Below are 14,365 nucleotides of genomic sequence, written 5' to 3'. Positions count from 1 at the left end.
TGAGAGGGGCCAGCTGAAGCTACCCGGTCCACAGCCTTTTACAAGCACTGGCCTTTGTAAATGGGGCTTTGAAAACCAGCTGAACTGTAGCTGGCTTTGCAGAGTGTTTAAGCTGGTCAGCTTACAGCAGTTCAAATTGGCAGCATGGCAAGAAAGAAAACTGAAATTCAACTCAACACTGGGATCGAAAGAGAGACTCAAATGTCGCCGGCACTGGCGTGTGGCTTTTCTGCTAATTATGTTTTGTCAAACAAGGGTTGAAAATGTCAGCCTTGATCCGGGATTCAGCTCCTCTGGTGGCCAGTAGCGGTGGGGCCCCAGTTGAAATAATGAGAAGCAAGTTCGAAACACCATTTGGTTGATTTCAAGACTTCCTGGGGCTGACGTTGAAACCACAATGTTCTTTCTGGGGCACTGAGAAGAGCCAATCACATTTGAGGTTTCGCAGCCTCTTCTGCCCTTATTTGGCTGTAATCTTGCTTCATTCAACTAGATTTATAATACATGCACTTGAAAAGCAAGGCTTTGAGAAGTATGTGTGTGTCTCTCGCCGTTATGAAAGACGTTTTATCTTGATGCCTCTGGGCCTGCCCGCAATGTCCAGGGCAGCTTCAAAGTGAAGAAAGGAGCCAGTGTAGAAAATTTAATTTTTACTTTTATTTATTTATTTTTAAAGTTTCCATCGCAGTTTCTGGCTTTATAGCATGTACCTGAAAATACATAGAAAACAGAAATAGGTTTGTTTAAATAACCAGAGGTGGCTTAGGAGATGATGGGGATGTGGAAGGCATGTCACAGGCTTTATTGCATTTTATCTATGATGGGTAGGAGACTCGTTCCTCAGAACCTCTGGGAAATAAATGCATCCTTTAAAGTTTCTGCTTAAGGGTTGATTTAAAAAGCATGATCAAATCTTATGGAGTGATAATGACACAAATACAATAAACTACATTCTGCCTTTTTCCAGTGAATATTAATATTTATCAGCCAGTTTATATGCACCGTTCATTTCATTCTCACCACAGTCCCACAGAGAAGATCCTGTGCTTCTCCACATTTTACACAAACTTTCCCAAGGAGTCTGGGCGAGATAATAAGCAGTGGAGGTTAGTGGCCACTCCAGCCGTCAGCTGCCCACGCCTCTTAATGCTCCATCACTCTACTTCATTGACATGTTCTCCTGTGTTTACAGGTAGGAACAGAGAAGCCTTGTGTGTGTGTGTGAGTTGCTCAGTCGTGTCCAACTCTTTGTAACCCCATGGACTGAGGCCCGCCAGGCTCCTCTGTACATGAAATTCTCCAGGTAAGAATACTAGAGTGGGTTGCCATTCACTTCTCCAGGAGATCTTCCCAACCCAGGAATTGAACCCATGTCTCCTGCATCGCAGGCGGATTCTTTACCATCTGAGCCACCAGGGAAGCCACAGAATGGTACCAGGGACCCCCATCTCTAAGACATTGAACTTCTCTGACTCTCAGGATCCTGTGGAAAGAAAGTGGCAAGGTTGTTCGGCCTGCCTCAGGCCTGAGGGTGGCAAAGTTCTCAGTGACCCCCTAGGAGACTGCATCCAGACTTGTCTGGTCAGAGAGGAACCTGCCACCCAGCAGCCGAGCCCCTCACTCAGGGCCCCAGTCTCAGGAAACTCCCTCTAGAAGGTCCTCTTCAGTGATTCTAGAGATACAGGGGCTATAGCAGAGACCCAACAACATGGTCCGTCTGCGTTCTCAAAACTGAGAAGGCGTCCAGGTAGCCCAGCCTCCCCTGTGACCACAGACGGGCGCCCACGTCCTCCCTGCAGAGCAGCGGTGCTCAGCCGGGTCAACTTGGCCCCCCAGGGGACATTTGGCAATGTTTGGTGACATTTTGGGTTGTCACAGCGGTGGGGAGGGTGCTACTGTCACCTAGCGGGTGGAGACACGGGATGCTGCTCAACAGCCTTCAGTGCGTAGGGCAGCCCCCACCCTCCACCACAAAGAGTGATGTGGCGCCACGTGTCACTAGTGCTGTGGTGAGAAACGCTGCGTGAGAGTCTTGGTTCGGTGCATTCCACCCACAGCTCTGAGGGAGCCCCCTGTCTGGGGCTTCTTCAAAGAGACCTTCTACAACCAGGAAGCCAGCAGCCCATACAACTAGGCAGAAGGCAGAGGAGAGAGAAGGCAGAGCCATCCCTACAGATTTTAACTCATTGCATCTTTCTTCCTGACAGAGAGAGGTCAGTGTACACCTCTGGTTACAGTCATCCAGACCAAGGTAGGGGCTGACCCTAGGTAGTAGGCTACATCATGCCCCAGAAAGATCAGGTCCTAATCCCTGGAACCTGTAACTGTTAGCCGATATGAAGGATAAGAATGGTCTTTGTGGTTGTGGTTAAGCTAAGGGTCTTGACATGGGGAGATGATCCCGCGTTATCTGAGTGGGCCACGTATGCCATTGTGAGTGCCCTTATAAGAAGGTGGGGGGGGGGGGAGGCACGACACATGACACACACACACAGTGGAGAAGGTAGTGTGATAAAAGAGGTAGAAAGTGGAGCGATGGGGCCATGAGCCAAGGAATGCAGGCAGTCAACAGAAGCTGAAGAACAAAGAACAAAGCTGAAGAAGCAAAGAACAGATTCTCCCCTAGAGACTCCAAGGGGAGCCTTGACTTTGGCCTAGTGATACTGACTAGAAACTTCTGGCCTCCTGAACCATGTGAATAAATTTATGTTGTTTTAGGCCACCAAGTTTATGATAATTTGTTATAGCAGACTTTGGAAACTAAAATACCCTGATACTCCTTGAGCCCCCAGGTGGATCAGTTGAGGCTGAGGGACAAACTCTTCCAGCACACACAAAGCCAGAGCCCTTCTGGGGTAGGATTTGAGGGGGAGAATGGCCATTTTCTTTGTATTACCCTCCCTTTGAGTTACTGTTGCCTATGAAAACATGGCACCTACCTTCCTTCCACCCCTCTCCACCAACAATTTCCAGTAAATGCTGAGCAAATCACTGCTAATTTCCGTGCTTGGTTCCAACCTCTCTGGAGCCACCTGTCACTTTCTACCTCAATTTTCTATCATTATACATGCAGTAGGCCCTATACTAGATTACAAGCGCCTAGAAAGTGGGAACCCAGTTTGATTGATTGTGAAGCCTCCCACGGCATCAAACACAGGGTGGGTGCCCAACCCATGGAGAATGTGTGCTTCCTCCAGCCTGTCTATGAGGAATGTTACTGAAATGTTACTTTTTATTGCCTGGCAGTCAAGCAGCTCAAAGCCAAGTCTGATGCTTACAAACAGGAATCCCTATACATTCTGCCAGGCCTTCAGCACCTGGCCATGGACACCATCAATATCCTTTGTTTTTCAACTGGGGTAAAATTTACATACAGTAAAATCCATGTATCTTAAATGTACAGCCTGATGAGTGTTTGCCTGTGTATATCAATACCTCCTGGTAACCACTGCCTGTATCAAGATACAGAATCTTTCCAGTTACCCCAGAAAGTTCCCTTGTTCCCCTATCCTCACACTCCAATGAATCCCATTAACAAGGTTTGCTGGTTCATGAACTTCAAGGAAATGAACTCATACAGAACATAACTTTGGCATCTGGCTTCTTTCTCTCCACATAATGTTTTTGCAATTTATCTGTGTGGTTGCATGTATCAGTAGTTTTTTTTCCAAAAATCGCTGTGTATTATTCCTTTGTAAGGATGTGCCATAATTTGTTTATCCATTCTTTTGTTTGATGAGCATTTGAATCCTTTCCAGTTTGGACTGATTGGAAATAAAACTGCCCTGAGCATTGTATTCTATAGCCCTGTGCTTCTGTCTCTCTTGGTTAAGGGAAAGGCCATAGGGAAGGTGTCTGTTTAACTTTATAGAAATTAGTACCACTAGTCTTGATTTAGATACAAGAAAATAGATTTTCAGAGAAGTAGCAACAGTCTATTTGTACTTATTTTCCCAATTCCATCCATTATAGTAATTTCTTAAAGAAATAGGATGTCTCATGCTTGGCTAACTGTATCAGTGGTAGAGAAAGTTGGAGGGTCAGGAGACATGGAAATACTGATAGAACAAATGCCCATCCACTTAAAACATCCTCAGGTCTTTTTCTGCTCACTCACACCAACCTGTATCACACCAGCAGCTGGGCTTTCCTGGCACTGGGACTGAACACAGTGCTCACACAGACAGGATTCCTATGAAAGAAAATATTGTAAGAGGAAAATGTACTCTGTAGTGAAGCCCTGATTGAAATGGCAGCTGTAGGCAGCGAGGAGTATGTGGCATCTGTAGACCAACAGCAATCAGATACTTCTCTGGTGTCTGTTTGAAGCATTTTTTAAAATTGGAGTATAGTAGCTTTACAATGTTGTATTAGTTTCTGCTGTATAATAAAGTGAATTAGCTATGCATGTATGCGCGCTGAGTTACTTCAGTTGTGGCTGACTCTGTGACCCCATGGACTGTAGTCCTCCAGGCTCCTCTGTCCATGGGATTCTCCAGGCAAGAATACTGGAGTAGGTTGCCATGCCCTCCTCCCAGAATCTGCTGTATGTATACATATATCCCCTCCCTGTTGGACCTCCTCCCCCTTCCCCCGCCGTTCTAAGTACTCAAAGATGTCTTCTTTCTCCGACACATTCTCCTGCCACATCCACAGCTCTCCTGATGCCTGGGCACAAAGAGATGCCCGGCCTTCCCAGCTGCCAGCTCCCTTCAGAAGTGAATTCCTGAGCAGTAGCTGCTCCCTACTCAAGTGCCGCTGAGTTCTAGAAACCTGAGACAGTTCTGCAAAAGTGATTAGAGAAGGGGAAACTTTTAAAAAGGCCCTATAGTGTTATCATAGCACTATAGAATGAAGGTTGGGATGCCAACAGAAAGACCAGAAATGTCCAAACTTGTCTTTCCATGAGGTATACTTTACGACGGCCATTACTCATTTTGAGTCAAATTCCTTTCACCCAAGTAGATGTTTCAACAAATTTTTCTAATGATGCACCATGTTTGTTTTCAGATTAACTTCATCCCACCCTTTCTGCTATTTAAAACTTCTCTCTTTACCCCTGAGCTGCATCTTCTCTTGTGTGTAAAGTCATTCAGTCATGTCCGACTTCTTGCGACCCCATGGACTGTAGCCTGCCAGGCTCCCCTATCCATGGGATTCTCCAGGCAAGAATACTGGAGTGAGTTGCCATTTCCTTTGCCAGGGGATCTTCCCAACTCAGGGATCGAACCCATGACTCTTATGTCTCCTGTGTTGGCAGGCGGGTTCTTTACCACTGAGCCACCTGGGAAACCCAAGGTGCATCTTATACTTCCCCAAATGGCAGCTTGGTGTAATTATACATTTCTTGGTTCTTCCTTGCAGAATCTGAGATGCCACTTCTGGGATCCAATCTATTTCATCTGTGTCTCATAATTTACTTGGTTTCCCTAAGTCCTCATACTGTCCTTTGCCCCTTTCTTCCCATTTATGGGAAAAAATTGGCCATGTCTTTGTGGCACCAGCCAGACTGATTGATATAAGAAATATCAATCACCCAGGTTGTATTTTTTGCACCAGAAAATTAAAATAATGGGGTGATTCAATATCTTCTTCTTTCTTTTTTTAAATTTTTCTTATTCTTTTGTTGTTGTTGTACATTTATTTTTCCTTTGCTCTCCTGCTGTGTAGATAGATGTTTCTGAACAGAAATAAATCATCTGAATTTTTTTTTTCTTAAGGGGGAAGTGGGCAGGCCTGTTTATAAGAAGGCCTATTCACAATGACTCCATCCTCATGACCTAGTCACCTCCCAAAGTCCTACTTCCAAATGCTATCCTACTGGGGGTTAAGATTTCAACACATGAATTTTGAGAGGACACAAATATTTGGTCCACTGCATGAATTATTCCTAGAAATGGGAATGCTGAGTTGCATGCTAAGTGTATGTTCAGCTTACAGGAAACTGCCAGTTTTCTAAAGTGGCAGTACCATTTATATTCCCACTGGTGATGTGTAAGATTTCCAATTGCTTCACATCCTTGGCACTATTGTCAGTTTTTAGAAAAAATCGCAGACATTCTTATGGGTTTGTAGTGGCATCTCCTTGTGGGTTAAGTTCATATTTCCCTTATGACTAATGATGTTGAACATCTCTTCCTGTGCTCATTTACTATCTGCATCTCTTCTTTAGTGAAGTGTGTGATCAAATGTTCTGGTCCTTTGAAAACTGAGTTGTTTGTTTTTATTACTGGAATGTGAGCGTTTTCCAGATGTTTCTAGATGTGAGTCCTTTGTCAGATAGATGATTTGTGAATATTTTCTCCTAGTCTTGCTTTGACTTTTCATTTTCTTACCAGGGTCCTTTGGTACACTCTCGTCTTCAGAGGTTGGGATTGTTTCTTGACCTACTCTCAACCCTTCCACCATCTTGGACAGCAGGGCAAGGAGCTAGGAGGTGCCACCAACTTTGGTCCAATTCATAATACTCTGGCTCTGTGGTAACGTCAGTCTCCTGAAAGAAGAATATTGGCCTCAACAGTGGAGATTCCAGTCTCTAACTACAGTGTGCATAGAATAATCTGGAAAGTTTGGTGAACATGCAGATATCCAAGTTCAGCTCCTGGAAATGTTTATTCAATAAATGTGAGGTGAGCTGCAGCTTGTTGCAATAGTCAACAAATGGTCAGATTTTTGTGATAGAGGTGGCTTCGGGATGATCTTTGAAGAAACCTTGAAACTCTCAAGCTACTGACCTTGTGTGGTTTCTACTTTGGTCATGATTCAAAGTCTATGTCCAGGCTACACAAAATGGCATGGAATGTCAGAAGAGAGAGATGTTACCACACAGCTGGACAAAAACAGAGAAGAAAAACCAAGAAGGCAGGAATTTTAGGACATTTTAACTGAACAGTCGCCAACTGCTTCATCCATCTTTCTCTGCTATTTTAGGCACACTTTAATTTGGGCAGACATCTTTTAAAAGTGCTTTTCAAATGTGATACTTAAATAAAGGGAAAAGGTAGCTGATAAACAAGTAAATGATTACACATGAGTAAATGTCAATAAATTCTTCACCTTGATCCTGAATAATAACATTTTCTCCTTACATCAAGTCCTGGGCCACCAGAGATGGTGTAGCAGATTCCAGTTCATGTTTTTTCAGATCCTCTAGACTTACCGGAAATCATCCTGAACTTTTTCACCAGAGACTTGTGGAATGTCTTTGGTTTTACAATAAACATTTCTTTTGGACAAAGGCAGAACTTACTCTGTGCATTTTCAAACAAATCCACGGAGGATGTTGGGGTTTGAAACATTACCGTTCTTTACAGAAAAGAACACACAGACAGTAGCAACAAAACAGCAACTTCACAGAATCCAGTCAGCCAGCTGTGTGGACTGTATAATATGAAACAATCAGTCGGTCTGAGGTTTTTCCTGAATTGAACAAACTATTCTGACCTTGCATAATTACAACCAGCATGATTTAAGTTTTAGCTGCAGACAGAAACCAATTGGGACTGACCTTTCTGTCTTAATTAATCAAATGTTACTGTTCAAACGTGTTGGTACCTCTTAGCTGAAATCATTCTCAAGGCCTGTTTTAATACTGTGGTGGGTTGGTTCTTTATATACAGCTAGTTAACAAATCTTCTAGGATAATTAGGGCACCTCACACTCTAGCAGATACCAGTGATCAATGATGGTTAATTAAAGATGGTGGAGTACGAAGAAGCCTGCAACCTGGAGGCAGGGAGTGTGGATTCTACTGCTTGCTTGAGCTGAACTGTGCCTTCTTAAGCTTTTATGAGTGTAGATCCTTACGGAAACATAAATTTATAAGAAGACTAAAACCAAAGTGATTATCCGCTCTCTCCAAGTATAATCCATCCCTCCTGAAAAGCTAACAAACAAAACAATCCTAACAATAGAGTTGTTTATGTAATTCCCATACAAAGGGGACCCGAAACCAGGAAGCTGAAGGATTCAATGAGGTAAGCAGGGAATTATTTTCTTCATTCTAAAACATTATTCAAGTTATATATAAATCATGTTGAAAATGAGAAAATAAAGAAAAGACCAACCAATCAATAAAATCAATTAAAATTCTACTACTCAGTGAAAACTGCTGCTACCCGTGGTATGTATCCTCCCATGGATCCACGTGTTTATGATATATGTATATTTCAAATGACTGCTGTCCTGACATCTACTTCTTTGAGATAGTGCTATATTGCCAAGTTGCTTGCACTCCAGTAAATACGCATCTTCATCATCTGTTTAAATGGCCAAACTGTATTCCACAGTAGGCTTGTAAATATGAACAACTGACTACATAGAGTGCTTCCTGTGTGTCCGGCTCTGTTGTAAGCACTATACCATCTCTGTGAGGTTGATATTATGACTACTCCTGTTTTACAAACTGGGAAACTGAGTTAAAAAGAGGTTAGTTAACTTGGTTTCCAGATGGTCTGGCTTTTGAGTCCAGGTTCCTAACACCCAGCCATATTGCTTCTCACCTTATTCCCTTTGGTTGTTTAGGTTATTTATAATGCTTTTCATTCATTTTTTAAAAAAATCATCTTGAAGTATAGTTGATTTACAATGTTGTGTTAATTTCTGCTGTACAGCATAGTGATTCAGCTATAACACATATAAATGTTCTTTTTCATATTCTTTCCCAGTATGATTTATCACAGGCTATTGAATATTTCATTATTTTAAACAGCACAGATCAATTTAAACCTCTGTTTCCTCACGAGACAGGTGGTGAGAGTTGGTGGCAAAATGGGGAGCACTGATGGATGACTGTTCAGTAACAAAGTACTAGGGGGAGATTCTGTTGGGTAAGATCAGATTAGAAGGTGTTCACTCTCATGGTAAAAATGAGAAAAGTCTATAAAATCTGCCAATACTCAATGGAGGGGGATGTTCAGGCCCATGCAGAGGCACATTTGCAGGACTGCAGGAGAGATGGACTCTACTTGTGTGCTTGGATCTACGTAAGAGAAAATAGCAACTGCCAAGTATGAGAGAGCAGCCATGGGGATCAAAATACAGAATTAATATTCTGCAGGCTGAACTTTAACCTATTGGAGAGAGAGAGAGGAGAGAGAGAGAGAGTGAAGTCTTCAGCAATTAGAATATCAGCTTTAAGAGGAGGAAGTGAGTATTCATTTGGGACTGGGTGTGTCAGAATGTGGAATTCGAGCAAAGGATGACTCACAGCAGATCAGCAGATGGTGGAGGTTGGAGGTGGGCAGGGCTGGGAGAAGGGAGGGGCCCTGAGCGAGACAGGGTCACAGGCATTACTAGCTCACTGTGGACACAGGGTTTTCTTTGCTTATGTCTGCATGTTAAGTTACAGAACAGAGGGAGGTGAAGTGGGGGAGGTCACTAGTAAACAAGTGAATAGGTAGATAAATACATTCACTATGAAGAGTGATGAGAATCCCAATAGACCTTTCTCCAGAGAAGCTCTTCAGATGGCTAATATCCCCAGGAAAAGGGGATATTATACAAAACTTCACACTCATGAGGGTGGCTGGACTCAGAAAGACAGATGATAAGCAATGTTGAAGATGTGGAAACACTGGAACCCTCACACACTGCTGTTGGTACAGCCTTTCTGGAGAGTACTTTGGCATGTCCTTAAAGAGTTAAAGAGAGTCAGCATATGACCAGAAAGTCCTCTCCTAGAGAGAGGAACCATGCCACAAAAAGCCTTGTAAACAAATCTTCATAGTTGCATTATTGACAATAGCCAAAACATGGAAACAGCCCAGATAGCCATCAGTGGATAAATAAACAAAATGTGGTCTACTTATATAATGGAAGATTTTCGAGTCCTAAAAAGCAATGAAGTACTGACACATGCAGCATCCATGGCTGGGCATGGGTGAACCTTTAAAATATGATGCTGAGTGAAGGAAAGCCTTCACCAAGGCCATGTATTGTGATTCCATTTATATGAGTGTCTGGAATAGGTAGACCCATAAAGATAGATCAACTCTTTGCGACCCCATGGACTATACAGTCCATGGAATTCTCCAGGCAAGAATACTGGAGTGGGTAGCCATTCCCTTCTCCAGGGGATCTTCCCAACCAGGGGGTCAGACCCAGGTCTCCCACATTGCAAGTGGACTCTACCAGTTGAGCCATCAGGGAAGCCCAAACCCATAAAGAGAGATCATAGATTGGGGATTGCCAGGGGCTGGGGATATGGAAGAATGAGGTGTGTGTGTGCGTGTGTGCGTGCTCAGTCACTTCAGTCATGTCCGACTCTGTGCAACCCCAAGGACTGGAGCCTGCCAGGCTCCTCTATCCATGGGGTTCCCCAGGCAAGAATACTGGAGTGCTTTGCCATTTCCTTCTGCAGGGGATCTTCCAGACCTAGGGATCGAACTTGCGTCTCCTATGTCTCCTTCATTGGCAGGCAGGTTCTTTACCGTTAGTGCCACCTGAGAAGCAAGGAGGAGTGAGGAGTGGTTACTAATTGGTGTGAAGTTTCCTGTTGGGGTGATAAAGATGCTCTATTCAATAGAATTGATGGCTGTTACGGTTGCACATGACTGTGGATATACTAACGAGCACTGAAATGTACACTTCGGAAGGATGGATTGTATGGTTTGTGAATTATATCTAAACGGAGGGCACTGTGCTAAGTGAAATAAGTCAGAGAAAGACAAATATTGTGTGATCTCACTTATATGTGGAACCTCAAAAACTGAACTCATAGAAACAGAGAGTGAAATGGTGCTCGACAGGAGAGGGCAGGGATATGGAGCTGTTGGTCAAAGTGTACAAACTTCCAGTTATCAGATGAACAAGGACTGGGGGTCTGATGTAATGCATGGTGAGTAAGTAATCAATACTGTAGTGTACACTACAAATTTGCTAAGAGAGTAGATCTTAAATTTCTCTACCAAAAAAAGAATGTAATTATGTGAGGTGATGGAACTGTTGGCTAACCCTATTGTGGTAATCATTTCACAATATACACATGTATCAAATCCACCCGTTGAACTTTTTAAACTAACACAGTATTGGATGTCAGTGATATCTCAATAAAGCTGGGAAAAGAGGAGTGATGAAGTGAATGGAGGGAACGGAAACACAGCCCCTCAGGCATAAACGGCCATGTGTGGTCCAGGGATGAGAGAGGAGGCCTGGGTGATTCTGAGCCAAATGGCTGAGGGGATATCCAAGAGCTGAGGTTGAGGGGTCTGGCAGTCAACATTGGTAATTATGGGTACTTTGGGATTATGTTCAAAGGACAATGGGAAGTCTTTAAAGGCTACAAAACCCAGCAGTTACATAATCCAAGTTGTATTTTAAATAGCACTCTCTTCTTGAATTGCTAGGGCAGAAATAGATTGCAGTTATAGCTGATAAAACCAGATAGACATCATTAAAGTTAAAATTTTAGAGTTAAAATTAGCACACGGTTTTCTTCTTTGAATTTATTATGCATGCTCAGAAAATGAGGCCAGCAAAATCCTTATCCACTAATAGCACAAAAGGAGTGCATTGTCATGTAAATAATAATGTAAGCTTTTGACTCTTTACCTGGACTTTATTCTGTTGCTTCTAGAAATTAATAGCTACCAAACACAAGTGAAGAATTACACTCTTTTATCACTGTTCAGGAGCATATGAATATCAAATACAGATTTGGTTTAATTGCATTTAATAGAAAAAGCGCATGGAAGCATACCTGGCAGAGGTCATGAGGGGGTGTGCCAAAGCTTAGCTGCTTGTTGAATGCAGAATCCTTTTGGCGTCTTGGTTGAACCTGTGAAGAAGTTACTGGAACTAATGACTGAATTTCAGAGGTTCTGAGGTTCACACTCCCAGATGAGAAGAGTTTGGCTTTTGTGGCCCCAGGGAGGGCAAGAGAAGATCTCAGGCAACAGGGAAACACAGCTGTGCATAAAGACAGCTGAGAATGTGCATACATCCTTGAGCATCAACTCAGGTCCCAGGCAATGGGAAAGGACAAGCTTGGGGTGGCACCAGCCAAGATCCCAAAGATGCCCAGGTTTTTGTGCATCTGTTCCTAGTTCCTTCAGATTGCGAAGCTTATGAAGCTTCTGGAAAAGCCAGGTTCTGTTTTGAAAATGGCAGCGCCATTGGGAAGAAACTTCTCTTTAAGGCTCCTGACTGTGACATTAGCAAGACAAACAAACAAACAAATGCAGGGGCAGCACTCGAAAATAATTACAATAGAAGATTAAGGTGCCCTCCTCCCCCAACCTGCCTCACACAAGCACCATTCTGCTGCTGCTGCTGCTAAGTCGCTTCAGTCATGTCCGACTCTGTGCGACTCCATAGATGGCAGCCCACCAGGCTCCCCCATCCCTGGAATTCTCCAGGCAAGAACACTGGAGTGGGTTGCCTTCTCCAAGCACCATTCTAGGGACCTTCAAATACACTAAAACCTGGTGAAGAGAATCCACAGGGCTGCAGAGAAGGAGTCTGGATTCTTCTTAAGTTAATTACTATTATCTTTTTTGAAATCGTCTTTATTGGAGTATAGTTGGTTTACAGCGTTGGGTTAGTTTCAGGTGTCCAGCAAAGTGAATCAGTTACACATAAACACACATCCATTCTTCTGTAGATTCTTTTTTCATATAGACTATCACATCTTAGAAAAATGAAGAGTCTCTGAAAGATAACATCTTGTAGGCCTGGAGTGTTTGTAACTGGCTTTTTTTTTTTTTTTTTTTTTTTGAGGCAAGGAAAAATGACTTGATTTGGAAAGCCAGCTTGTAACTGGCTTCTTGAAAGATGTTACTGATCTGCCCATGAGTGCCTTTCCAAGCTTTCCTTGGGTTTTTGGTGGGAAAGGAAAATTTGTTTTCCTATTAAAATACTGGATCCCAAGGGGAAGAGCTATGTCTCAGTGAGTGATAAATAAGGAGAGGGGATATGATGCATTCAACAATTAAAAAAAAAAATTGAACTGTAGTTGATTTACAATCTTGCATTAGTTTCAGGTATATTCAGTAGGTCTTTGTTGGTTATCTACTTCAGAAATACTAGTGTGTATACGTTAACCCCAAACTCCTCGCTTCCCATCTAACCCCCCCCCCCCACCAATTTCCCTCTTGGGAACTGAACTGAAACTTGTTTTCAAAATCTATGAGTCTGTTTCTGTTTTGTAAATAAGTTTGTTTATGTGTGTGTGCATACTAAATTGCTTCAGTTGTGTCTGATTCTTTGTGATCCTATCTATGACTGTAGCCCACCAGGCTCCTCAGTCCATGGGATTTTCCAGGCAAGATTATTGCAGTGGGTTGCCATGCCCTCTTTCAGGGGATCTTCTTGACTCAGGGATCAAAACCAGATCTCTTTCATCTCCTGCATTGGGAGGCAGGTTCTTTACCACTGGTACCACCTTGGATGCCCAAAGTTTATTTATATCTTTTTTAAAAAATTAGATTCCACATATGAGTGATATTATGATATTTGTCTTTCTCTATCCGACTTACTTCATTTAGTATGATAATCTCTAGGTCTATCCATGTTGCTGCAAATGGCATTATTTCCTTTTAATGGCTGAGTAACATTCCCTTGTATATATGTACCACATCTTCTTTATCCATTCCTCTGTCGATGGACATTTAGGTTGCTTCCACATCTTTGTTATTGTTAATAGTGCTGCAATGAACATAGGGGTGCATGTATCTTTTCAAATTATGGTTTTCTCTGGGTATATGCCCAGGAGTGGTATTGCTGAATCATGTGGTAGTTCTAGTTTTAGTTTTTTAAAGTACCTCTATAATATTCTCCATGGAGGTTGTACCAATTTACATTCCCACCAACATTGTAGGAGGATTCCCTTTTCTCCATGCTCTCTCCAGCATTTACTGTTTGTGAACTTTTAGATGATGATGGCCATTCTGACTGACGTGAGGTAATACCTAGTTGTACTTTGAATTTACATTTCTCTGATAATTAATGATGTTGAGCATCTTTTCATTTGCTTTTTGGCCATCTCTATGTCTTCTTTTAGGTCTTCTGCCCATTTTTTTGATTGGGTTGTTATATGAGCTGTTTGTACATTTTGGAGATTAATCCCTTGTCAGTAGCTTTGTTTACAAATAAGTTCTCCCATTTGGTGGGTTGTCTTTTCATTTTGTTTATGGTTTCTTTTGCTATGCAAAAGCTTTTAAGTTTAATTAGGTCCCATTTACTTATTTTTGTTTCTATTTTCATTAAGAGGTGGATTAAAAAGAGATATTGCTGTGATTTATGTCAAAGAGTGTTCTGCCTATGTTTTTCTCTAAGAGTTTTATAGTGTCTGGTCTAACACATTTAGGTCTTTAATCCATTTTGAGTTTATTTTTGTGTATGGTGTTAGAAAGTGTTCTAATTTCAT

At 42.4% G+C, this 14,365-nt stretch overlaps 1 long non-coding RNA gene across 2 annotated transcripts in view; it reads left to right on the top strand.

Annotated features, from left to right (window-relative positions):
- LOC133052022 (uncharacterized) overlaps positions 1–14,365 on the top strand; it is a 49,092-nt gene that overhangs the window by 26,908 nt on the left and 7,819 nt on the right. Inside the window, exons 2-3 of one of the 2 annotated variants that reach the window (XR_009691993.1) lie at positions 1,193–1,303; positions 6,339–7,165. This is a non-coding gene — a long non-coding RNA (uncharacterized LOC133052022). Of the gene's footprint in view, positions 1–1,192; positions 1,304–6,338; positions 7,166–14,365 lie in introns of those variants that run through there. The other variant, XR_009691992.1, reaches the window with a different exon arrangement.

Source organism: Dama dama, chromosome X (assembly GCF_033118175.1).
Source record: "Dama dama isolate Ldn47 chromosome X, ASM3311817v1, whole genome shotgun sequence".
In the NCBI taxonomy this organism is placed as follows: Eukaryota; Metazoa; Chordata; class Mammalia; order Artiodactyla; family Cervidae; genus Dama; species Dama dama.
The sequence above is the reverse complement of the archived record's forward strand: the minus strand, read 5'-3'. Positions and strand labels throughout refer to the sequence as shown.